The sequence below is a fragment of the Phocoena sinus genome, chromosome 6 (genome assembly GCF_008692025.1).
Source record: "Phocoena sinus isolate mPhoSin1 chromosome 6, mPhoSin1.pri, whole genome shotgun sequence".
Lineage (NCBI taxonomy): Eukaryota > Metazoa > Chordata > Mammalia > Artiodactyla > Phocoenidae > Phocoena > Phocoena sinus.
The window spans coordinates 99,437,303-99,463,906 of record NC_045768.1 but is presented as its reverse complement, the minus strand read 5'-3'; positions in this window follow the sequence as shown (position 1 = coordinate 99,463,906).

Below are 26,604 nucleotides of genomic sequence, written 5' to 3'. Positions count from 1 at the left end.
TGATTTGATTTTTGGCAAAATATGCTGCTCTGGACTGAAATGTGTTCCCCCAAATTCATATCTTGAAATCTTAATGGCTAGTGTGATGGTATTTTGAGATGGGAACTTTGAGAGGTAATTAGGGTTGTATGAGGTCATGTGGGTGAGGCCTCATGATGGCTTGGCATTAGTGCCCTTTTAAGAAGAGATACCAGAGCTTTCTCTCTCTCTGCTATGTGAGCACGTGGCAAGATAGACACCATGTGCAAGCCAGGAAAAGGGCTCTCACCAGGACTCAACCATGCCGGTACCCTGATCTCAGGTTTCCAACCTTCAGAACTGTGAGAAAGTAAATTTCTGTTGTTTAAGCCCCAGTCTATGATTGTTTTGGCAGTCCAAGCTAAGACACATGCCCATCAGTGTGTCATGACTCAGGAAGATTGGCAAGAAGTCACATCCCAGGAGAGAAAGGCTCGTTGCTTCCCTTCTTGGTCTTGATGAAGAATCATACAGTGTTGATATTCCCAGCAGATACCCCTGAGACTCACCTCAATATATTGCCTGGTTGTTCCACTTACTTTCTCAGCAAGGCAGTGAGAAGGCCATTCTGTAGTGATTCTTCCTGGCTTCCTTGCTCTGTCACTGGGTCCAAGGTCACCCTGATTGGGGCTATAAAAAAGGGTTAGTTGCCCCCTAGTTTTGTGGCTCCAGGCAGCCCTTAGAAGGATGGATCCTCCCTTTGTTATATCATGGGCACAACGCTCTATGCCCTTGAAGCATGAAGTTAGCTCTGAGGGTGAACTATTGGAATGGGAATCTTTGGTCTCATTCACCAGTAGATGGCATAGTCCCTGAAAGGTAGCTCAATCCACTGTGAGCTCTTAATCCACATAGATCATGTTCCAAATCCCCATCAGGTCTCTATGAGTTTCCCTACTGGGGAAGCTCTCTCCTCTTGTGGTTTGTTTCCTTACCTCAACTAGTGGGAGCCCTCTGCTGCTATCAAACACTACTGTGTAACCCCTTCCCTAGCACACCCTTGACTGAGGGATGGTCTCACTACAACTGCTCAGCTCTCCTGGAAAAATACTTGATTCCTCTCCTCCTGGTAACAGCCTACAAGCATTGCCCCCTGTCCACTTCCCCAGTTAATACTTCCAGTGTGATCTCAGCCCCTCAGAATCCCTTCTCCCCTTTGGCTGGGATTGGTCTTGCCTGCAAATAGGAGGCCTGTTGGTACATAGAAAGAAGATAACTTGGAAGGTTCCCAGCCAACCAGAAAAGCAAATGCCAACATTTTTTAGACCTGGTACACATCCTGGGGTGAACTCGACAATGACTTCAGTTCCATTCTAGGAATGTGGCCATTTGGGGCCCCAAAGATAACAGCTCGGAGGTTGTTCCTGTTTTGAAGTTTGTTTGTTTGTTTTTTGAATAACATTTTCTATTTCAAGAGAACCTGGGTTTTACAGATTCACCTGTTCACGTTTATGGTTTTAGGTCTTTTATCTCTCCAGCCATCAGGGAGAAAAATAACTTTGGCAGAAGTAAAGGTGGATTGGCCACTCTTATCTCTGTCAAACTCCGGGGAACTGCTGTCAGATCTCCTGGCTCACATGACAGGGATATTTTTCTTCTAGAGTTGATCTTGTTCCCTGGCAAGCTGGATGTGATTTGTCTTAACACTCAGAATCCCCTGCCAGGTATGTTTGGGCATATGGTTTTATAAAAATGGTGTTTTGAACTCTATTTATTTGTACTCCGGTTAGAGCTGGTTGTTTTGGATCTTGAGTAACTGAATTGGCAGCAGCTTTGCTTGGGCTCCACTGGGAGCCACTGGGAGATGGGTAGATCACGTCTTCATGTGACAAATCTTTAGAGACAGTTATCCTGATTGAAAGAGAAACTTCTCAAGAAACTCATTAACAGGTAGAAACCATGGTGTGGAATGGTAGCTTGTGGAATACATCGGGGGAAATTTTAGTGGTACCTCTTCTCTATTGGGCCACCTTTAGCAATATTGACACTATTAGTCAGCCCACCTTGGGTTAACGGCATCCAAAGAATGTATAATCTGGATTGGATAGAAAGGGAGTATGTCCCTCTTGTTTCAACCATGGACATGATCGTCACGATCCACTGGTCTACAACTTTGTCCTGGAAAAGTTAGGCGGCTGAAATGGATGGGCAAAAGAGCTTTCAAACTCTTTGGGATCTCAACATATTTTCTCTCCAGGTTTTTAAGGTGGAGGTCTCATTTACTAGCAGAGTGTAGAAAACTTAAAATTGAGTTTAGTTGCCAAGTGTTCCAATGAAATTGAGCCTTAATTTCCTGGCTCCTGGTTTGACAAGAATGACTTAATGGTCAAAAACAAAACAAAACAACATCTCCAAAACAAAAAAGTGCACATGCACACAAAATTAACTCGATTAGGGGAGACCCATGCAAAAATCAAAAGTGTCCAACTGGGACCTTATCAAATTTAAAGTCTGTTATAAATTTTACATTGCCTGGAAAACATTTAGTTGTGATAAAACTTAGTGAGATGACCTGAATGTGGCTGATAGATCTGGTAATAAAAACAGACTTCAGGACAATTACCTGAGGCACACCATGGGGATTAAGACCATGGGGTTCAGATTCCAACTGAGTCTTGGAGGCTTGTTCTCCAGCTCTAAAAGCCATCCACCACAATGTTTGCAGATCCCAAGTTGCTCTTATTGGAGCCTCTCACATTGTATAAAATTGTAGCAAATAGTGTTCAAAACTGTAGCTGAATACCACACCAGAGGAAGATCATTTGTGCTAAGAGCTATTGTTGACTCTGAATGGTGGGTTCCCTGCCCTAGTAACTCGCTTAGCTTTATTGAGTCTATGAACATTGATTGACTGCCTGGACAAAGATGTAGTTTATACCATCTTAGAAAAAGAGACATCTCTCTGCTTCTCCCAAATACAGACTTACTAGTTTTTGGACATTCTATAGGAAGTGTATGTTGGATGAACTAACTTGATGAACTAACTGGGTTCTCAGACCAATGTTTTATGTGAGAAGCAGACAGGCTTTTAGATAAGGCTTTTCAACCACAGACCATGTTTTAACCTGGTGGTGAAGGCCTCCAGGAACAATATTAGATCACGTGTGGTTTGTATTGACTCTTCCTTAGCCTTTATACTGATTATAAACTAACATATAAGCTCATCAAAGACTCACAGTTATTGATACTTATACATACTTGGTACTATAGTTTCATAATAGCAGTCAAGGTCAGTTGATGGAGCAGTAAAATCAGGAAGTATTTTGAACCCCATCATTTCAATTTGTATCTTAACTGTTATCACCTTCCAGATGAATGGGACACCAGCCCCCCAGGTTAATGAGTAGAAAGGCACACATTGTTTTATATCATACTCTTCACTGCCTTGAATTAGGTGTGACCTGAAGAGACAAAGGGTCTAATACCTACTGCTAGAAGGAGACCTCCAGAGCAGTGATCACAGAAGCAATGTTACTAATTTTTTGTAGATTTTTAAATGATTTAACTGCTTTATAAGCAAAAATTGTGCATGGTTAGGAGCATAAATTTTGACCCCAATGGTCTGGGTTCAAATCTAGGCTTTTCTACTTCTTAGTTGTGTGACCCTGTGCCTATTTTCTTCATCTATGTTTAGTAGTAGGGCCTTCTTCCTTGGTGAGTTTACATAATTTAATACCTATAGAGTTCCCAGAGTAGCCTGACACGTAAAAGAGTTTGCTATGAAAGTCCATACATTGTGCTTCTGTGCATATCAACTTAAAAAATTACAGGCTAAAATTCTTACGGTCATTCTCCATGGTGTGGCCTTGCCCACCCATTTATCTGTGCACTGGGATTGACCCAAGAAGGACATTGGCTTTGCCTGACCACTGGCTTCTCCAGTTGGAGAAGGAATGGCTTCTCCTCAGCCATTCTCCCTGAGGGGCTCCTCAGCTCTGCTCCTACAAGAGGATGCCACCCTCACTCTTGGCTCTGCTGTTGGTTAAGGAACATGGGTTTGAAATGGCAGGTGAGACTAGCTGCACTCTGGGTGCTTTTCAGGGTGGACAACCTTGAGCTCATTGTCTCTCAATACTGACTTTAAAAAATTCTGATAAGAGAAACAATATTTAAGGAGATTGTTCAAGTGACAACCTGGAGTCTAAAGAGTCTAACATCTATCCCAGTTCAAGTCCTATCAATAGAGTTGGAGACTGAGATCCCATCACTCTGTTCTTGCCATATTCCCTCCCCTGAATCTTACTGCTTTCACTAGATGAAACTTTAGTGGGGTGCTCTGCTCTCAGTCCATACTGGGAGTGGTTAAAAAAATCGCGGAGGTGTTTACTACAAGGGTGTTGCTCATTGCCTCACGTGGGGTCCTCCTTAAGAGGCTTCCACAGACACCATCCTCTCCATCCTTAGTGCCAAGTGTGGCTATACTGCTGGTCATTTAGTGTTTCTCTTAGGAACCCTATGAACTACATAAATGACCAACCTTCCCTTTTCACATCAGCTTCTAAAACATTGGGGGTCATGTGTGTGGCCAACTCTTAGATCTTTGCCATCTTCACTTTTCCAGCTTCATTTCTGGATTCTGCTTTATCCCTACCTTTATTCCTTTCCTTTTTGGCATGAGTTTCAACCTTTATCTTGCTATCTTATTGTGATCTCATAAGCCCTCTTCAAACTTATCTGGAGCGAAGTAAGAATATATATGAATAAATAATGAACTCCAGGGAGTAGAGATGTATCCCCTTTAGAGATGAGGAAACTGAGACCCTGAAGGGTAAATCAACTTGCCCAGTGTTATCAAGATGAAAGTAAGTAGATGGCCAAGGTTGAGCTCAGTCCTGGCTGACTCTGTAGCCTGGTCTCTTTTCACCAACCCCTCCTGCTCAGAAATATACTCAGAAAGAGATGTGCTGATCAATGAGAGGAGTCGCTGATACAAGCAGCTGGTGGGGTGAAGCTGATGAGAACTGAAAACTGGACATATTTATGGAACATTTTGGTCATCAGGGTATAAGCAATCTGTAGAGGCAATTCCAATTGCATTGTAACCTCGATTAACTGAGACTGGTTAGCTTGGGTAATTGAATTGTCAAGTTAACTGTGAGTCAACTCAACAGATTGTACTGTTCCACCCTGACCATTGAAAGTTTTCTTGTAGTCTCTGACTATTTTCCTGCCTCAGCTACTATAATGTAATGTACATGTTGGGACCGTTATTATAATTCTAGACTTCATTCAATACCTAATGCAGTGCGCTTAACAAAATAGGACCTCATCATCCTTCTTGATTCTGTCGAATATTAGTAGTTTTATTGGGCCTTAGGGTCAAGTTTGTATTTATCAGTTCTCTCTGAGCAAGATAGTTGATGGGCACACAGACAGTGGAGCCAAGACACTGACCCCATTGCAAGCTCGCATGTGTTCCTCAACACACTCCACTGTCTGTCTAGTCCACTAACCTGAAATAAGGGGGAATCTCCATAAAACTACAGTCAGAGACCGGTCTATGTTGCTGTGATTTGCCTGATTCACTTTAAATCAAAGCTCAACGATTTTGTTTTAGTTACCTGGGAGTCCATTTGGGCAGAATTCTGGTTAGTCAGGATTTTGTTTGCCTGTGTGGCTTTCTCATCATCCTTTATCATTTATTGAATCCTTCTTGTGCCCAGAGAAATGTGCTGGGCTTTGAGAATAGAAAGATGTATGGAGACTAGAAAAGCTTAATTTCATGGTGATGAACAGACCAAGCTGGCTGTGGGTGGGAGGTACATTGAAGGTCATATGAATCCCCTTCTGTGGTATATCACAGAGTGCTGGCTTTGACCTCAGACCCACTCCTGGCCTTCTGCAGAACTGGTGGATAGTTCCCCAATCTTTCTGAACCTCAGTTTCCTCATCTGTGAAGTAGGGATACAAATGGCTATTCAGAGCGTTGTTAGAAAGATCAGAAAAAATGTATGTGAAAATCCAGCACGTAATAGATGCTCAATAAATGGTAGCCAGTAATAGCATGACTTTGAGCATTCTCTGCTCAGAAAAACAGGGAAAGCTCTCGAAACTGTTTTGAGAACAGGTGGCATAATTTCTGTGAGGTCCCCATAGATGGCAGGTTGAAGGGCCAAGGCCACTGCAAGCTATAGTCTATGGGCACGTGTGTCTATAAATAGCCCCAGCCTGTAAATACATGATTGAGTGCAACAGTCTGCATCATAGTGAAGATATGTATGCACTGCTGTCAACCATTGTACAGCTGCTGGCGTCCGCCTCGCCCATTCATCAAGCCCCACGGCCGCCCAACAGAAAGAACATTGTGTGCCTTGCTTGTTCCGCACATTTTATGCTGAGAGAGAGCAAATCAGTAGGAGAAAATGTGGATTTGTTCTGCTGAGAAGAAAGGTGGGGGCTGTAAGGAGTGGTGGGGAAGGGGGCGTGAAAACTAGTGAGGTGCAGAAAGGGTACAGATGGAAGGGAAGTGATGCTAAGAGAAGGGAAGGTGAGGGCAAACACAGAGTGTTCCCTTGTCTGGTGGTTTGCAACTTCCCCCGTCTAGAAAGTTGTTTTGCATTCACAGAGTAAAACGACATCCACAAAACTGAGGTAAGGAGCCGAGGACTTTGCTTGCTCTGGCGGGGTTTGTGGTCCACACCACGGACAGTCCAACCTCTTCTGTTCTCCTTCACATCTCCCTTTTTTCTCCTTCTAGCTCCTCTTTTCTTTCCTTTTTCGTTTGATTTTCTTCCCCGCTCCCTCTCTCCTCCTGCTTCCTTCTCTTCCTGCTTTCTTTTTCCAAACCTCAGGGTTGGTGCCCAGGTATCTCTTTCACTAACTGAACTTTTCCACCGCCCCCAGCCCCTAACCAAGCCATGAACACCCTGCTGCTCAGTGGGAGGCACACTCAGCCTGTTATTAACCTCAGTTCAGCTGCCAACCAAGCTGTGTGCAGACTAATCCTCCAGGGAGAGGAGGACCTGGACATTCTGGGAAATGATGGTGGGTCCAGGCAGCCCAGAGTCGTCAGGTGGGACAGGGGCAGGAGATCTTCGGGAATGGTGGAGGGCGGGGAAGGGTGGGATGTGGGGGGAGTTAGACAGTCCCGAGCCTCCTTCCAAGGCCCGGCGAGGGCTAGGGAGGTGACCTGAGCCCTCATGTTGCCCAGGTGAGCAGAGAGAAGCATGGTGAAGGGGAAGGGGTCCTAGACTCAGATGCTGGAGGGTCCAGTGTCCTCCCGGGTACTAATCTGCTTTGAGCTTCAACTACCTCAACTTTCAAATGGGAACGATGATTCCTGGCCCTGCCACTTATGGAGCTCTAATGAGGGAAAAGGAGGTAAACGGCTGGAAACTTCTCCTACCATGAGGCATGGCATGTTAGTCAGCTCAGCTGTCATGACAAAACACACCAGACTGGGGCTTAATCAATAGACATGTATTATCTCACAGTCCTGGAGGCTGGAAGTCCAGGATGAAGGTATCTGCAGGATCGGTTTCTTTTGAGACCTTTGTCCCTGTCTTGTAGGTGGCCATTTCTTCTTCCTCTGTCTTCACATGATCTTCCCTCTGTGTGTGTCTGTGTCCTAATCTCCTTTAATTACAAGGCCACCAGTCATTTTGGATGAGGGCCCACCTTACCGACTTCTACCCCCTCCCACCTGTGAGATGAGAGGAGGGAATTGGGGAGGGAAAACTCATTTGTCTATGAGAAGTTCCGAGGATACTCCCTTCCTTTTATATCTGGATGGGAGGGCATCTCCTTCCAAAGGCAATAATGAGAGATAAGATAATCACTCATAGAAACTGAGGTTGTATGAGCTCTATCCCCAGCTGGATTCTTGCTGCGCTGGGTGCTGGCAGGCTCATCCTGGTGCTATCTTTGGGATGGTATGTGAGGCAGCGAGGGACCTTGAGGGGCAGCTGGTGTGTGTTGCCAGGAGTTGGAGGTGAACCAGAACACAGATCCTGGTGCCTGCTTGTCACCTGGGGTCTCTGGCGGTGGGAGATTGGCTGCAGCAGTTCATGGGTGGGAGTGGGGATAGCAGAATTGGGTGGGCTGCCCAACAGAAGGAAACGGCGGCCGCCCTGCCTAGGGCCCAGGGTTCAGCGGGAAGTGTCCTTGAGGGCAGGGCAGGAGGCTGGAGCTAGGGAGGACACACCGGCCAGGAGAGCAGGTTGAGGGCACAGAGCCCAAGAGGGCTGAAAAGGGGCACCCTGACCCTTCTCTGTTATCAGCAATGAGGGTGCCAAGTGAATCTGGCATGAGCAGGATTTCTAGGAAAGGGATTCCAGGGGCTTTCCAGGTACTGGGTCTCTGGCTTCCCCAATCAGTCCTGTAAATGGTGGGTACCCCAAGCCCAACCTACTGGGCACCAAAGTGATCTAACTCTCCCCCACTGACCATGTTGCTCCACACTTACCATATTCAGAGGGAGAACAGATAGCTTGTCTCCACTGCACAGGGGATCACACTTACATGTCCAGTGGAGCGGCTGGACCCCTCTCTTGTGGGGTGATGAGAGGATGGGGGCCCGACCTTCTCTTCTCTGGCTGACTCAGGCTTGTAAATTTCCCTTTCTCCAACAAAGCCTACCCCTTAATCCATGCCCTGTGATGCTGTAGAATCGTCCCTAGCCCTGTGGCAACAAGCGGTGACTCATAGGGACTTACCTGGCATGAAATGCCTTAAGGAAACTGTGCCCTCAGGCAGAGGTTACCTGCAGTCCATGGAATCAGGCTGATCAGAGCGAGACCCAGGAGACCTCTGTCTTAGTGGGTTCAGGCTGCCATAACAAGAGAACACAGATAGGGGTGCGAGGGCTTAAACAGCAGACGTTTATTCCTCATCTTTCTGGAAGTCCAAGGTCGAGGTGCCAGCAGAGTGGTTTCCGGTGCTGTGTCCTCACGTGGCCTTTTCTCTGTGTGCATGGAGAGAGAGGGTTCTGGGGTCTCTCTCTTTTTATTAGAAGGACAGTGCTGTGGGATTTGGACCCCACCCTTGTGACTTCATTTAACCTTAATTATCTCCTTTAAAGGCTCTGTCTTCCAAATATAGTCACGTTGGGAGTTCAGGTTTCAACATACAAACTTTTTTTTGGCGTGGGGTACACTTAGTCCATAAGACCTCTGTGCCACTGGAAGGCAGTCAAGTAAAAAGATCTGTCTCATTCTGCACCCACCCCAACACCCAAGAAGAGGGAGAGGAAGGAGGTGTTTTTGAGGTAGTCCTCACGCCTCTATCCAGTACCCCAGAGAGACAAAAAGGAAGATGTGAAAGACCAGACCACACCCTCTTGCTTCTCTAGGTCTTGGAGCTGAAGCATGTCCAGAGCTGAGGAGGAGAAGAATTTTAAATGGACCCAGATGCAAGCCTAAAATGGACTAAATTTTTTAATAATCAAAATCGACCAGAAGGTTAGAGAATCTGCCCAAGGTGCCATTAAGGGATCTGCTCTGCGTGGAGGAGGAGAGATTGGATTTGGCACCGTACAGAAGTCAGACTGCTGATACACCAGCCCCATCGCTGTGGGAGATGAAGTCCTTTGTGGTCAGAAGAACTTGCCACATTCCATAGACTCTCCTGCCAGCAAACTCTCCAGGACTGCCCGCCCCCCACATCATGGGCAGCGCTTGGAGGGCAGGGCCCCAGGGCACAGTGCTGCCTCTGATTTGGGGCTGTCCTTTGTTTCTCAGAGGAGGGACACAGTGTGGGGGGGGGGGGATGAACAATCAGAGGGCATCAGGGAGACAAGGAGGAAAGGTGCTTCCAGCTAAGAGGTCTGGGGGCAGGAGGGGCTTGATCTGTTCCAGAACCTCTGTGGCTCAGCCTTGGGTGGAGGTTACCTGGCTCTGGAGTTCACAGACCGGATGAAGTCAATAAGAATTGGAAACTGATATAGGATTACCAGCTTTGTGTTTTGCTAAGAAAGGACATGAAGAAAAAAACCCCTGCCATCTGTTATCAACACCCTTTCCTAAAAGAAGAGAGAAGGGACATAATCTCAGAATAATGCGTAGTCCTTTAAATTGAATAAATATAGCATTGGGGAAAAATTCTCTGTATTGCCTTTTTTAAACTAATTTTGCGGAGGTGGATGAAAGCTTTAGTAATTTGAGTTGAAGCTTGGCTGATTATGCCTGCGTGTGAGTGGGTAACCTGAGTGTGAGTCTGTGTGCGGGAAGGGAAGTGTGTGAATGTCTCCATGAGCGTAAGTGTTAGGGTGCGAGGTTGTGAGTGCACAGATGAGTGTGTTCACATGTGTGTGTTGAGGATGGGAGAAGGGCGAGGTGTTTGAGTGTGATGGGAGGAAAGGGGAGGGGTGCGCACAGCGGTAGGAGCTGGAGTTGGCACATTATCCCAGGACCCTGACTTGCTGAAAGCCCGCTCAGTTATAAGGGACGTTCCTCCCTTCTGTCCCCCCATCCCTCCCCCTGCCTTGTGCTCTTTCCCCTCCTCTTCTCCCCTACTCTAATTGTCCATCCCCTTGCCGGAGGGAGAGGCCGATCAGCCACCCCGCCAGACTTCTCACATCCTGCCAAGAAGAATTGCTGTTGTGTAAAGGAGCCTTTACATCCTCCTGACACATAGTCACTTTGGGAAGCAAAACTAGGCCAAGTCCTTATTCAGCAAAGGACTCAGCTCCCTCGGGGCCTGGCCCTGCCTGAGCCTCTCACATGGTTTATGACCTTGAGTCAGCGATGCTGACCTTCAGCCCCGCTGGCTGGGACAGAGCCACAGGTGACCTTGAAGCTTCCTGGAGGGACCCTTTGGCCCTCTCTCCTTGTTTCATGGGGCAGAGCCACTGATCTTGGTTCAGACTACTGGACTGGGGCTTGAGGTTCTCCCTTGCTGGTCCCAAACCAACACTTGGCTCTTCTGCATCACCCCTCCCCTAGGGCAAGAACTTGCTCCAGTCAGCGTGACTGCCACTGAAATCCTCCAAAATTCTGTACCACCTAGTCTCTGTGACTTTTAAAAATTAATCATATATATATATATATATATATATATATATATATATATGTTTGTCGAAGTATAGTTGGTGTACAATGCTGTGGCAATCTCTGCTGTACAGCAAAGTGACTCAGTTATACACATATAGACATTCTTTTTTAAAATATTCTTTCCATTATGGTTTATCTCAGGATATTGAATATAGTTCCCTGTGTTCTACAGTAGGACCTTGTTGTTTATCCATCCTATATATAATAGTTTGCATCTGCTTCCATGACTTTGTTTGGAAAGTTCTCCTATCCTGAGAAGACTGCCCTCTCAAATGTAGCCCAACTTCAAAGGTCAGCTAAACTCCACCTCCTCCAGGAAGCCTTCCTGCACCACTGCAATGAATGCTGACTTTGCCAACCAGGAGGAGGGGAGTGTGGGGACTGGCGTCCAACCTCCAAATCCTCCCCCATCTTTTAAAACCTGTGCTGCAGGGGGCCTCTGGCTTGTCTCTCTGCCACACTGTTTGAGATGTTAACATTCAGATTAATCTCCTCGGCTGGTCCCCTGTGCTGATTTTGCCTATATATATTTTAAAGCCATACTTTTGTTTTTACTGTTTTTAAGTCTTTTTATGTTTTTACTGTATTTGTCTTTTTATGGAGTCATTTTTTAATGCTTATTATTTCTCATTGATTTTTACTTTCTCATTTAGTGTTTACAATAAAAGAGGGAATAGGAAATGGCAGCACGAGGGGGAGGGATGGGAGTCCTGGGGTCTCTGGTTCGGCAGGCTGGGTGGGGGAGAAGGCAGCTGGGTTTTGGGCAGGACAGAGATGGGTCAATCAGCCACTCACAACTCGGGGATCAATTCTACCTTTCACTCTGAGCCCCAGTTTTTCATCTGTAAATAGAAGATCCGAGTACACCAGGTTGTGAGAATTGAATTAGGTAATGCCTGTAAGGCTCTCAGCACAGTGCGTGGGCCCTACTAGGCACTCACAAAATGAAATTTCTGCTCCTCAATTTCACTCCCCAAACAGAGTCCGAAGCTGGTCTTTTTTTTTTTTAACTTTTTATTTTACATTGGAGTATAGTTGATTAACAATGTTGTGATAGTTTCAGGCGTACAGCAAAGTGATTCAGTTATAATATACATGGATCTATTCTTTTTCAAATTCTTTTCCCATTTAGGTTGTTACAGAATATTTTTTCTAACATCTTTATTAGGGTATAATTGCTTTACAATGTGTGTTAGTTTCTGCTTTATAACAAAGTGAATCAGTTATAATTATACCTATGTTTCCATATCTCTTCCCTCTTGCGTCTCCCTCCCTCCCACCCTCCCTATCCCACCCCTCCAGGCGGTCACAAAGCATGTAGTTGATCTCCCTGTGCGAAGCTGGTCTTTAAGGAAGCCCTGGCTTGGATGTGAAGAGGGCACCACTAGCCTGCATGGCACCTTTCTGTGAATTAGAGAAGGGCGCCCCCTCTGGGCAGACAAGGCATAGTAGCTCGGTGGCCACGAGAGTTTGGTGGGGCCCGGCACCCAGGGCACCTCCACAGGCAGCAGCCTCAAAGTGATGGTGGGAGGCAGTCAACCTCATGTTCAACACCCCCATCCCCGTGGCGGAGTTGATGAGCACGGGAGCCGCGAGGCGAGCCCCAGAGGTGGCTCGGGGGAACTGTTAGGCAAAGGTGTTTGTGCTCAGAATCTTCTGGGGGTGGGGAATGGGGACCCACACTACTCTTTTTCCATGGATATACCACCAGGAGACGGCCTCCCACTTCCTTCCTTTTATATTTTTCTTGACTCTCTATTTCCTAGTGTATGGCAGGTGCTTAATAAGTGCTTCTCTTGTGGGGTAGAAGTGTGAGGGGACTCAGGGAAGGGGCTGCGAAGTAAAAGGAAAATGGCCTATGGACCCTTGCTGACCCACATCCGCCCTTCCCCCTGCAGCCTCTGAGAGGCAGAGGGGACACCAGCTCACGATTCTCCTTCAGTCTCAAGTTCACAGACCCTGTTCACTGGCCAAATGCATTGCAACAGAATTTCTGTTCCATTTTTAGGCATCCTTGCATTTGGACAGACCTGCAGGAGCAGGACGAAGGTCCCTCTCACCATGCACTTTGATACCCCAGGGGCCTGTGGAAGTCTTAGTGCTCCTGGGAAAAACTCTGACTTAATCTCGTATTATTCTTTCCTTCAGGAAATCCTCGCTGAGAACTCAGTGCCAGGTCCTCTTCTAGACCTGGGGATGGGTGGTCAAGGAGACAGTCACAGGCCTGTTCTCAGGGAGATGGCATCTAACCATATGGTCAGCTGTGGTCTTTGTCACCTGTCTGATCCCAGATCAGAGGAATACAGGTCACAGGCATTTGGGAGCAGAAGCAGGGCATGGTGTAGATAGGTTTGCTATGAGGGGGAAGCAAACCACTGCTGGAGGAGTGATACGAGGGTGGGAGGAACGATTCCTCTTAGTAATGTCCTGAGGGTTGGCTGCGTCCAGCCTCCATTCTGTCACCTGAGTGATTTTCTAAAATGTGCATCTGACCACCTCTGGCTCCTTCATAAGCAGCCACTCCGCTCTCTGCATATGTTCCAAGCCCTTAGTGTGGCTTGAACCATCCTCTCCACCTCGTACCTCTGGAACCCCAGGCCTAACACCACACACACCAGCAATTTAACCTGCTTGTGGCTCCCCAGAGCCTCCCCTGAGCTTGCATCCTTCACATGTTTGCTTGGGCATTTCGCTTTGTTTGAAATGTCTTTATCCACCTCCGCCATCCCTTGGCTGATCATTTCTCATCACTTAGTGCTTATTTCATGCTTCACCTCACCCAGGTAGACCTTCCTTGCTCTCGCAGGTTGGTTTAGGGACACAGCAATCTCCTGGGGATCTTGCTAAGAGCCAGATTCTGATTTAGTGTGTCTGGAATAGGGCTGATGATTTGCATTTTCTCACAAGCTCCCAGGTGATGCTGATGCTACTTGTCCGTGGACTGCACTTCAGATAGCAAAACATTCTAGGCTGTTGGGTCTGGTTCAATGTAGAACGTCTAACCTTAACCTTTTGGGGGTAAGAGACTCTTTTGAGAATCAAGTGAATGTTTTGGACACTTTCACAAAATCATATATATAAATATTTTTCTAATATTTTCAGAGATTATATTGCCTCCTGAAGCTCACCCATGTGGGTCCAGGTTGGAAATCCCTTCCTGAGGGCCACTGCATAATGCAACAGTTAAAGATACAGGCCCACGTGTTCAGAAGCCAACTTTGCCTTTTAGCTGGCTGCCCTCCCCGAGACTGAGTTTCCTCATCAGAAAAGTTGTTTGAACTTTTAGAAAAAGATGATGCTAAGAGTAACTTTCTCATCGGGTCATTGTTATGATTAAAAGCGGTAACGTTAAGAAAAGTGCTTAGCACAGGGTCTGATAAGCTCTTGATAAATATTCTTTTTCTTGCTATTATTATCATTAATAATTGATGATATTATGGAGAAGAATTGAAGTCAGAGGAACTGGGCCCCACAGAGAAGAGATACTAGCTGAGCGCTCTGGGCCCCTGCCCCTCCCCACCAAGTGCTCTGGGAACAGAGCCGGTGGTCGCTATTTTTCCATGAGGACGCTGAGGCTTCAGGAGAATGGAACCTGTGTCAGAGTCACTCAGCTTCTAAGCAGCAGAGGGAGTTTTGCAGAGGGCAGCTCAGTTCCAGTGCTGGTATTTTTTTTCTGTATTTCCCTGGATGAAAGTAAATACACGGAGGCATGGAGAGGTCATTTCCCCCCCCTTATACCCATATTTAAGTTATTTTCCCACATTTTAATAAAACTCTATTAACTCTAATTACCATCATTTTCGGCAACATTACAAAGCCGCCTGTGAACTTTTCTCAACACATTAGTTTCTTAGGTGGTTAATTATTAGCCATTAATTTTGATGAGGCTTTCCGCAAAGTGATGGCTCCATAGAGCCATTTACCTGTTTATTCATACTTTTCACCAGACATATTTTTCTTTACACAAACCCAACATTAAATATGCAGCCAGTTTTATTTATTTATTTTTACGAAGAAACCCTGACCTGTAAAAGCCCCTTTTTTTCCATCCCGGTTTCAAAACAATTCATTCAGATATTTTAGAAGTTATGCAAATGAGCTTCCCTTGGTTTTTTGAGGATTTCTCTAGAATTGATTCTGGGATTCTGTATTAATTAACAGCTACCCAGGCATAGGGGCTGTCACATAATGGATATATTTAGCAAGAATGACAAGGCTGATAATTATGCACAAGGAGCCTTAGAAAAGGCATTGTTTACTCTGATGTTTAATTTCGGCAGACTTCTTGTTTGTTAAACTTAATCAAAAGCAATCAAAATATGCTGGTGTGAATTACCGCAAATTAATTTCAAACCAATGGAAAACATCATGTCTTTCAAATGCGAATGTTGAACTGGAACTTTTGAATGAACAACTCAGAGCCAGGAAGGGGTAGGTTTTTAAGTGCTGAACATTTCTCTAGGGCTTGAATTAGGATCTGAGTGAGGACTGGGTGAGATTCCAAAAGAAACTATGCTTTCAGGAAAGACTGAAGGCTTAGAAATGACCATGACTTTAGGATTTAAGGCAAACTCTGTGACCTGGGAAAGTCACTTAAACCCAGCTTCTCAGGGCCTCAGTTTCCTGATCTGTTCAACAACCTAATTCTTGCCTTGTTACCATTATTAGTAAAGAACACTTAACCTTTATCATATGTATTGTTTACTCTGTACCAAGTTCTGTGTGTACCCTTATTTCCCTTAAACCTGACAGTGGCTCCATGAGGTTGGTGCCTCCATTGAAAAGATAAGGACTCAGTTCCAAGACTCGTATGAACCCAGGCACTCTCCCTCCAGATTATGACTTAGGGATATTGCGTTTAATTCTAGAATCTTCTTTAGTTTGACAACTTAATCAGGAGCAATCAAAATTTGCTTATGAACATATAGAAAATTAATTTCAAGTGAATGCAAAAGATTATCTTTCCTTGCCATGGAGAATCAAGTGAGAAAATGGATGTGAAAATGTTTTGTAAAATGTTGACTGCTCTGCCAGTGGAACAGTAGTAGCAGTAAGAGAGTCAGCCTAGCGGACTGTGCCGAGGCCAGTCCTACAGATGAAGACACTCATCTCAGGACTCATTATGGGAGGCTACATTTTATTTCATGAGACCTGTAATTTCAATGGGGTCCACTGAGTCATGCAAGCATTGATTCATCGAACACATTTTCTCAGTTTATTTACGAAGATCAAGGTACTTGGAAAGGGACACAGAGTTTGATAAGATGTCGTCTTGATCTCTGGGGGCCCACCACGTAGCAACATAGACAAACAAATAAATTGTTCATGATAATCCAAGAATCCACGGAAGAGGATCAAATGATGATACGTGTTTGGCACTGTTTTAACAGAGAAGCTTGAGTCCGTCCCATTTATCAATGTATCCCCAACACTTGGCACACAGATGGGCCAAAGTATTTGATACATTTGGTTGAATGAGTGAATTATAAATGGGTCCTGGGTATCAGGGTGGACATCTAGAGTGGATGACAGTCAGTCAAACCTTGTAAAGATTAACCTGGTATTTATGGGTAGAGAGGAACTGTGCGAGGTGTTGGTGGAGGGTGTGTGACTAGTTGGGTATGGCTGCCACAGGGTGTGTAGATCACAGTAGGGTGTCTAGATGGAAAATTGTGGCTAGTGGGGGCTGGGCTTTGGTTCTCATGTTACAGAAGGTGAGGTTTACTCTGTGTGTTTTGGAGGAGGGATGTGGCCTAACACTGTGGGACCACTGTCTGTGGTAGGTACTTTGAGTACCAGACTGCCCAGGGCTTGAACCTCTGTTCACTCTTTGCCAGCTGGGTTGATTTGGGTAAGTCATTTAACCTCTTTCTACCTTGAATTGTCACGTGTAAAATGGAGATGATAATCATCTTTTTTTCATGGAATTGTGAGTATTCCATGAACTGTTAGATAGAAAGCATTTAGAGTCATGCCAGAAACATAGTTAGCCTTGAGTTGGTGTCAGCTGTTATTATTAATTGGTGTTCGATGGCCCATGTGGGACTCCTGGCTTTGCCATTTGTTGGCTACATAACCTTGAAGTAATGGCTGAAGCTCTCCAGTCCTCACTTTCCTCTTTTATAAATGGGGCAGTCGAAGTGCATCTGCCTAGGGTGAGGCTTTGGTAAGACAATGCATGCAGTTTGCCCAGTGCCTACCTGAGAGCAAGTCCAACTGGACCTGGGTTAGGTCCACTCTGATGAGAGGACAGTTGGATGAGACGTAAGGGGTATGAGACTTGCTTGGAGGCTGATGGAATTGTTAGTATGAGAGACAGTGAGCTACACTTTTGTGAAGCCAGAATGAAAGCAGTGACTGGGGAGATGGAGAGAAAAGGAGAGGGTGAATTTGAGACACTTACCTGCTGGATCTGGAGGCTTATGGGAGGGAAGCGAAGAGACAGACAACGAGGTTTCTAAGCTCATTTTGGGGAGCATGTGGGCACATGGACTGAGGTGAAGAACTCAGGAAAAGCAGATTTGGGGCTGAAGAGTGATGATGGACTCCCTGGAAAGGCAGATGTGGGACTGAGAGGGCTTCAGAGAATATGTCTTGTAAGCTAATCGTGTTTAAACAGAGTCTGTGTTTTTAGGAAGATGAACTTACCCACATTGTTTTTTTTTTATTATGGTATAATATAGGTAACAAAATTTACTATTTTAACCATTTTTAAACATACAGTTTAGTGGCATTAAGTACATCCGCATTGTTATGCAATCATCACCACCATCCTTCTCTGGAACTTTTTCATATTCCTCAACTGAAAATCTGTACCATGAAATACTAACTCTCCATTCCCCCACCTCCCAGCCCCCGGCAACCCCCATTCTACTTTCTGTCTCTATGAATTTGACTACTCTAGGGACCTCATATAAATGGAATCATAGACTATTTGTCCTTTTGTGACTGGCTTATTTCATCTAGCATAACGTCTCCAAGGATTATCCATATTGTAGCATACGTCCAATTTCCTTCCTTTAAAAAGTTGAATAATATTCTGTTGTATGTATAAACCACATTTTGTTTATCCACGCATTTGGGTTGCCTCCACCTTTTGGTTACTGTAAAGAGTGGTGCTATGAACATCGGTGTACAAATATCTGTTTGAGTCTCTGCTTTCAATTCTTTCGTGTATGTACCCAGAATTGGAATTGCTGGATCATGGGGTAATTTTATGTTTAATTTTCTTAGGAACCACCGTACAGTTGTCCAGAGCAGCTACATCATTTTGCATTCTCAACAGCAATGCACAAGCATTCTGATTTCTCCACATCCTCACCAACACTTGTTATTTTCTATTGTTTTTGTTGTTTTTTGATAATAGCCATCCTGATGGGTGTGAAGTGACATCTCACTGAGATCTTGATTTGCATTTCTCTAATGATTAGTGATATTGAGCTTCTTTTTGTGTACGTATTGATTGTTTGTATATCTTCTTTTGAGAAATGTCTACTCAACTCCTTTGCCCATTTTTAAATTGGACAATTTGTTTGTTGTTGCATTAAGGAGTTCTTTATATATTCTGTATATTAATCCTTTATCTGGTAAATGATTTGCAAATATTTTATGCCATTTTGTGGTTTGCCTTTTTACTCTCTTGATAGAGTCTTTTGATGCATAAAAGTTCTTAATCTTGATGAAGTCCAAGTTATCTATTGTTGCCTATGCTTTTGGTGTCATAGCTACACATTACTTCTTGTGTCAGGTAAGGAAAAGTCACACTGTTATGCTAAAACTTTGGGATACAAGTGCAAATCTATTTTATTATTCTCTTGGGTTAGTTTAATTCTTTGACATAGGGATTTACAATGCCAAGCTTATGATTCTTCTATCTTCCTCTCTGAATTTTCTTATGTGTATCAATGGTCCCATCAGTCTTCTAGTTTTCTAGACCTAAAAATAGTTACTCTTGAATTCCAGTCCCCTCCCTTCATAGCCAGCTATAGACTGGTAAATTGTTTCCCTTATCTTCCTGGGCAGTGAGGCTACGTTTCTCAGCCTGCCAGCAATTAGATGAAAGAGCTCTGGCTAAAAAACCTGGGCAGAAGGGATGTTTACTACTTTCTGCGGTGGCAATAAAAGCTTCTTTACATCCATCTACGTGATCTCTCTACCCTCAGCTGCTGGCCATATGCAGAAGGAAAACATTGAGGACTATGTGGGAGCCACAAGGTGGAAGGGGCCTTGGTCCCTGAATGACTGCATGGATCAAGACCCTCCATTCACTCACATTGTACTGTGATGTGAATGAGAAATAAACCTTTACTATGTTAAGCCACTTAGATTTTGTGATTATTTATTACAGTGGTCAGACTTTATAGACTAATCCCCCAATTCGGAATTCCTGTCAAGACCATCCTCATAATGTCTCTCACTGTCTCCTCTGTTCCATGCCTATTTAGACTATTTTAGCATTGTTGCTGCTCCCCTCACCCTTAAACTACTATGATTGTTGGTTAACTGGATTACCTGGTTCTAATCTTTTCTTTTCTAGATTAGCATTCATGTTCACGGAAAAAAAATATTTCTAAGAGGATAAAAGATTTTATTCAAAAACTTTTGTTAACCAGGGTTTTTCCCAATAGGACACCTTCTTCCCTCTCCTATCCTCATCCATGGAATGCTCATCATCCTTTATACACTCATGCTTTTTTTTTTAAAGAAAATCCTGGCCCCATCCATTCATCCTCCTATGTCCTTATCTAAGGTTCAACCATCCTTCAAGTTCAAATGTTCCTCCTCCTCCAGCGAGCCTTCTGTGAACTCCTGTCTTACTCTCTGGCTCATATCTTTGGCACTAGAGGCACATTGCTCTTTGTACACATAGTTCCATGCTTCATGTCTTCAGCTAGACTAGATTCTTAACCTTTGGTTCATCTGCAGAATATGTGAGCCCCCTGAACTTGTGTACCAAACTCTGTGTGTGTGCACATATGTATTTTGTTTCTTTGAAGAGGGGCTGGGCTTGCAGACTTCACAGGTCAGGTCCCTTCTAGTGCTGAAAGTCCGTGAGACCGGATAGCTGTTGTCCCTAAAAAACAGTTCAGGCGAGCAGGAACAGATATTATACCCCAGAGGTAAGAAAGGCTTGTATGGAGGCAAATTCAGTTCATGTAGGAAGGCCTTTGTTCTCTTCCTGCTCTAACAGGAGACATTCCCAGGTCCACAGGGAGGGGAGTCAAGAATTCTGCAGTGGAGCGGCTCACTGTCCCTGACACAGCCTTATATTCGCTCACATTCCTCTGGTTCACACAAGGCAGGTGGTTTGTGGAGTTGATTGGAAGCCAGAGCCCGTCCAGCTTACTCTACTCCTTACCCATCTCAGAGGGATGGGTGGGAGGAAGCTCCTACCAAATGCTGGGGCAGGAGAATAGCTCCCCTATTCTGGTCATTCCCCCCAAAGAATTCCACACTGGCCAGCAGCCCCCCTTCTACTGTTTAATCTCCATATTCGTAAGATCCATCTCTTTAAGATGACAGGACCTAGGCCTGCTGGCCTCTGATGCTCGCTCTTCCCAAGGGAGCCCTGGCAGAGCCCCACTGGTCCCTTCTCCTTGACTGTTACTGTTTGCTCAGCACCCAATCCTGGCAGCCAGCAGAGTGCCTTGTTAGCTTTTTTCCTCTACAGCTCTTTGAACGTTTAATAAATTCTTAATTAAAACCTGGGCACCTCATCTATTTCTGTCAGTTGCTTCTCTGTTGTGAAGAAGAGCAGCCTACTGTACGGAAATGTCAGCTCTGCACCCCGCCCTTCCTTTACACCCACAACTACACACACGTACACACACACACACACATGCACGCACAGCAATAGGACTTGGTGCTGTATTTACATAATTCTATTGACATTTTGAGGCTAAAATTATGTATGCTACTTTAATTTGCTGTTAAATTAAATTATGAATGTTTGGAACGTAGTAATTTCTTTTGTTCTATGAACAGATTGTTTTATATATCTGCCTATATTACCAAGTTATTAATTTAATGATTTCATAATAGCAGCTCATTCCTCTGGGTAATATAAAGGCTGAAGTGCACGCTCCGTACAGTATAGGCAGCCACTGCTTTCCCTCCATGAATTGAAGATTTTAGGAATAAAGATATTAGTTTTGGCAGAATGTTTAAGTGTGCATAGGGAAACTGGAGGGATATGTCAGGTCAGCTCCAGCTAGCCAATCTCATTTTTAAAAGCCAGGACATAGTCCATCGCCCATGAGACTGAATGAAAAATAATTTTCTTAAATAAAATCAAGCACCTGGCAGAAGGCTGGCAGGTTTGAGAGCCGTTGCCTGCATGTTTACCCTCACAGCTCTGGACACAGTGTTGGTTCAGCTGAGGTTTTGCCTCCTGGGGGTCTGTGGGCTATCAGCTTCCTGGATACGTGCTGCCGTGGCAACATGGCATTGCCTGCATCATCCCACTCCTTGCTGGCATCCAACCTTATTGTGGGGAAAGGGCAAAGGGCCAGATGCTGTGTGGTGAGAGGGGAGGACGTCTGGATTCAGAGGAGCCTTCCTCCATCTCTCAGACTTGTGGCTTGGGCTCTCTGAGCCTTAATAGCCTAATCAATAAAATGGGGGCATTGAGATTGTTTTCCTGACCAATTTTGTAGGAGTTGTGTGGCTCAAACAAGAAATGAGATGAGGATGCAAAATTGCTTTGTAGTTGGGAACAGGGTTCTTTGGGGCCTTCTTTGTGTGGGATGTGGTCTGGTACAACTTATGACCACATACAATGTTAGAGTAATGATCATGTTAATTCTCCTTCTAGCCTGAGGGGATTCCCTGCTCTCTAGGCCTCAGTTCCTTCAGTTGACACCTGAGATTTGAACTTGGTGACTTCCGAGGTCCTCCCCACTTCTCGTAGACTTGGATTCTATTATTTTTCAGGAGAAAGCACCAAAATGGTTCATTTTAGTTGGGAAGCCAATGCTGAAGGTGGAGCCTTACTAAGGAGTCACAGCATATCCAGTTGTTCAATAAACATCGAGCCCCTCTAACTCAACAAGTACTGATTTAGAGCCACAGATACAGCAGTCTTGAACAAGAACCACTTCTGCCTTCTCCAAGCTGACAGTCTCATGGGAATCAGATGAATAGACAGATGATCACATTACCCTGTGATAATGGGGGCGGGCACCCACCCCAGACTGGGGCCAGGAAAGGGGACTGGAAGCTTAGGCTGAGACCTCAAGGTTGACTATGGATCAACCATGCAAAGAGGGGGTGAGAGGATGAGAAGGGCAAAGGTGTTTCAGGAAGATGTAGGACACCTGAGAGACGGAGGTAGAAGAGAACAGTGCAGTGTGGCTGGGGCATCGAGCCTGGGTTTGCCAGGAGAGTGGTGAGATATCAAGTTGGAAAGATCAGTGGGGGCCATATGTGGCAGACATGGAGAGCCTCATTAGGCAAGGGGCAAGGGGGGAGCCACTGAAGAAAAGGGACATGATCTGTGCATCAGAAAGGACACCATGGCTTTGTGGGGAGAATGGTTTGGTCAGAATGGAGGCAGGGAGACCAATTAAAAGACTGTTGTAGTAACCGTGGTGAGAGATGATGAGGGTCTGATTTAGGAAGTGACAGTGCAGTGGGGAGAAATGCACAGATGCAAGAGGTGCTCGGAAAGCAGGGTTAATAAGGTCTCCATTAGATGGTTGGGTAGATGGGATCAAATAGAGAAGAATTTTGATGGTGGGGCTACCAGAGGTCTTTGAAGTTGCCCTTTGCCCTTCAAGTTCCTTCCTCTTTGGCTCTTCTATAATTTCTTAAAAGGAAACTCTATCACCAACCCTTCCTCCCAGGGCTGACAACACTGACACGTGCAAACATGTGCTTGGATCCCTGTAGACACACACATGTTTCAGCTGTTCTGTGTGCTCAGTAGGGTAGGCAAAACAATATTTCCCTGCAGAGCTGACAGATTGCCCAGTTAAAAACAGTGTCATTGCTTACACTTTCTTTACTTGCTCTTTTTTGACTCTGCATGTCACCTCTATGAAATATTTCTGATCTCAAGAAAAAAAAAAGAATTTCTTTCTTTTTGTGCTTTGTCTACACCTTTTGTTCTCACTGTCTCTGTTTCCATGTTAGTAGTTTCATGCACTACAGTGCATCTTAATCATTTCTGGATTTCTGGTGACTAGCACCATGCCAGGCATGGCTGCAGTCATTATTGTCAAAGGATTGATGAGCCAGTGGACCCCAAGGGTCTGATCCCTCATGAGGGGAGCTGTGGGGCATCCTTCCCAACTTCCACCAGAAAAGCGCTGGCTCTCCTGCCTTGAGATGTGAGACACTAAGGCACCAGCATCTGATGTTGGGCATCCTCCCCATTATGGAAGTGCCAAAGCCAGACCACTTTGGGACCCAGAGAGCTGAGTTGCAAAGAAGTTGCTTTGTAAGTGTAAATTACTGTTGACTGGCTCATTAGCTGGAAGTGGACACGATGGAGACAGAAAGAGGAGAGAAGGAGGGTTGGTCATGGCTCAGGTGGGAGAGGATAGGACCTATAAGAGAGGGAAGGAATGCCTGCTTAGACACAAGATAGAGAGATGGTGGAAAATAGAAAGGAGCAGGGAAGGCAACAAAGATGATGTGGAAGAGCTCAGGGTGAGCCAGGAGTCAGAACTGGAGCAGAAGATCAGCAGTGAAAGGGGATTTTCCTCAGCATGTAGGGCAAGAAGTCAGCGGATTTGCCAACTAGGATCGGGGTGGTATGTGGAGAACAACTGTTTTGGGAGATTGGGGAAGACGGTGAATAGGAGAGAGCTTGGACTGAAGGATCCTTAGGACAAGATGTGTTTGTTTCGTTCAAGGCTGTGTGCCACTGCCTGAGGCTGGCACTTCATTGGTAGTGAATAAGAGTTGAATGAATGCGGGGTGCTGACTTTGAGAACCATGCAGATGTGGAGGGAAGAAGCATGCCAGCAGGTGGGAGAAGCATGCAGCCTCCAGGGTCTGGATCTCAGGACTGGCTTGTAGGCAAAGCAGGGTGGAGGCAGATTTGTAGTACCGGGTTGCATTCCAAGACATTTCCAGCTGATGCCCCGAGAATCCTGGGTCAGTGGTAAATGATTGCTTCTACGCTAAACATCATGAATGGAGAGAAGGATGACTCAGAGGTCCCTAGAAGAAGGGCACTGGGTGGGAGTCAGGGTCAAGGCTGTGGGTCCAGCCTTAGAGGGTAGAAGCAGAGGGCTCTTCAGGGAAGTGTAGGGGCCTTAACTTTTATTGCAAAATGTCTGTGGTCCTTTTTGTACCTCACAGAAAGACCACTTCTCTGGGTGAGAATGGAGGTTGGGGTGAGGGGTTATGGTTAAACTCTAGGAGGAAGGGAGCCTGCCTTCCCACCGTCTGTCTCGAAACAAGAAAATCCCTGGGGAGTGCTAGAGGCCATTTGGAGCAATTCGAAGTCTGGAGCTCTGGGTTATTTAATGTTTCCAACAATGAACTACATGATGAAACAGAGAGCACGCTCATTAATTTCATTGATGACACCCAGCTGAGGCTGGAGGGGCACCTTGGAGGATCAGATTAGAATTCAAATGGACTCCAGTAGGTCTTAGAAATTGGTCAGGAACCAACCAAATGAGATTCCGGAAGGACAAAGGCAAAGTGAGGAAAAGGCAGCCACAGAGATAACTGCAAGGAACCCCATCCTGCCTGAAACCTGAAAGCTTCCTTGACCTCCCTGCTTGATTCACCAAGGCTGAGGTTTGCACACAGTTTACAAAGGACTCACACTGTTCTTTCCTTTGAGCCTTGTGACACCCCCCTGAGAGAAGAATTGTTATGAATAAGTTTCTGGGGATTTGGGGATGTTAAAAAAATCTGCCGAAGGCCACACAACCCATAGGTGTCAAAGTCAGATGCAAACCCCATGAGTGCGCTTTCCGGCACTCCTTTGACACCTACCGCGGGTGTTGACTGTGTCATCTGATCGGAGGTACAGTCCCTTGATCCTTCCCCCTGTCCCCAGGCTACATCCCGTCTTCTTTCTGGTGTCATATTCTCCTCTGGACAACCAAGATCTTATGGGGGCATCCGTTCAACCCAATTCTAATCAGCACCAATTCTGATCACCAGCCCGGATGCCCTCTAGTTGGACTAGACCCGCCCTGATGACTTTGGCACTTTGGGTCAATGCAACCCTCCTCACTTAGCTTGCTGAGAACTCTTGGAGGGAATTACATAATTGGGGGGATGGAGCTACTACAGATCCACTGGGCAGGCCCTTGGTTCTGCTTGGCAATAGCCTTTATGTATCTCTGGTCAGCTCACTCCCCTCAAGGTCCACTGGCCCATTTATTATTACTGTTAGTATTATTATTCTATTGAAGAGAAGATGAGGATCATCTGGCATAAACGCCCTCAGCAACTTCCAACTCATCCAAGTACATCAGCCCTCACCTCCTCTCCTCTGGGCTCAGGGCAAGGAATGATGTTTCTGTCCACTCACCTCTCCTGTGCTTGTAGCCCTCCCGGTCCACTTTTTCTTGCACGTACTCCCCCAAGGCCCTCTTCACTTTATTAGTTCCTTCCTCACAGGCCTTAAACATGCTCCAACCTGTCCCAGCTCATACAACTCTCCCTGGATGGGGAGGCAGTGGGGAGGAGTAGAGGTGTCTGCTACCGTGGTCCTGGGAGTGATCTGGTTCTTAGGTTAATGGAGGGTTCATCGGTACTTTACATAGAGTCTCTCACAAGTATCCACTATTGCATAATTTAAAAAAAAATCAGATTTAATGAAAATAACTCTCTTTCCACCAGGCTACCGGTGTCTTGCTTGTCCCATCTTAGTGAAGTTCCTTGAAGATCACCTAGCCTTTTATCTCCAACTTCATTTCCTGCTTCCTCTTCAAACTACCATTCTGATGACAAAGGCCACCCATGACCCTGATGTGCCCTTTTACAGCCCACCCCTCACCTGACTTCCCTGAGACATTTATTAGCCAGCTACCCATCTTCCCTGAAAGCCCCTTAGACCTGAGCCATTACGCTGTCCTGGCTCTCCCTCTCCCGAGGTCTCTGACCAGTATCTCCCAGTATCTTTGCTGGTTCCTTTTCTTCTGCTGAGTGTGTTCACAACCCTTATCTCCCAGAGTCCTTCTCTGTCCCCTTTCCCTTTCTTTCCATCCTTCACCAGACCAAGGCTTTCCCCCATGAGTTAGCTCATTTCCACCCACTCACACACTTACCTCCCGGCCACACTGCTCTCCTGCATCCCAGACTTTGGTCTGAACTGCCCACTAGATAGTATCACCTGAGTGCCGCTCCTCCCATCCAACCTGCCCCTAACTGGGCTCATTTCATTGCCCTCCTCTTGGGTGCCAGATCCTAGGAGCTAACTTAGACTCCTACCTCTTTCTCACTTTCCCCACATCAAATTGGGGACTGTCTTCAGGCTCAGAGGCACTATCTCTGTTCACGATCATGGTCTCCTAACTGATCTCCCTGTCTCTAGCCTTCCATCTGTTAGTCCAGGGCTGATCTTGGTGACGTGCAAAATTCACTGTGTTAACTCTCTGTTTAAATCCCTGAAATTCCTCCCTGTTAC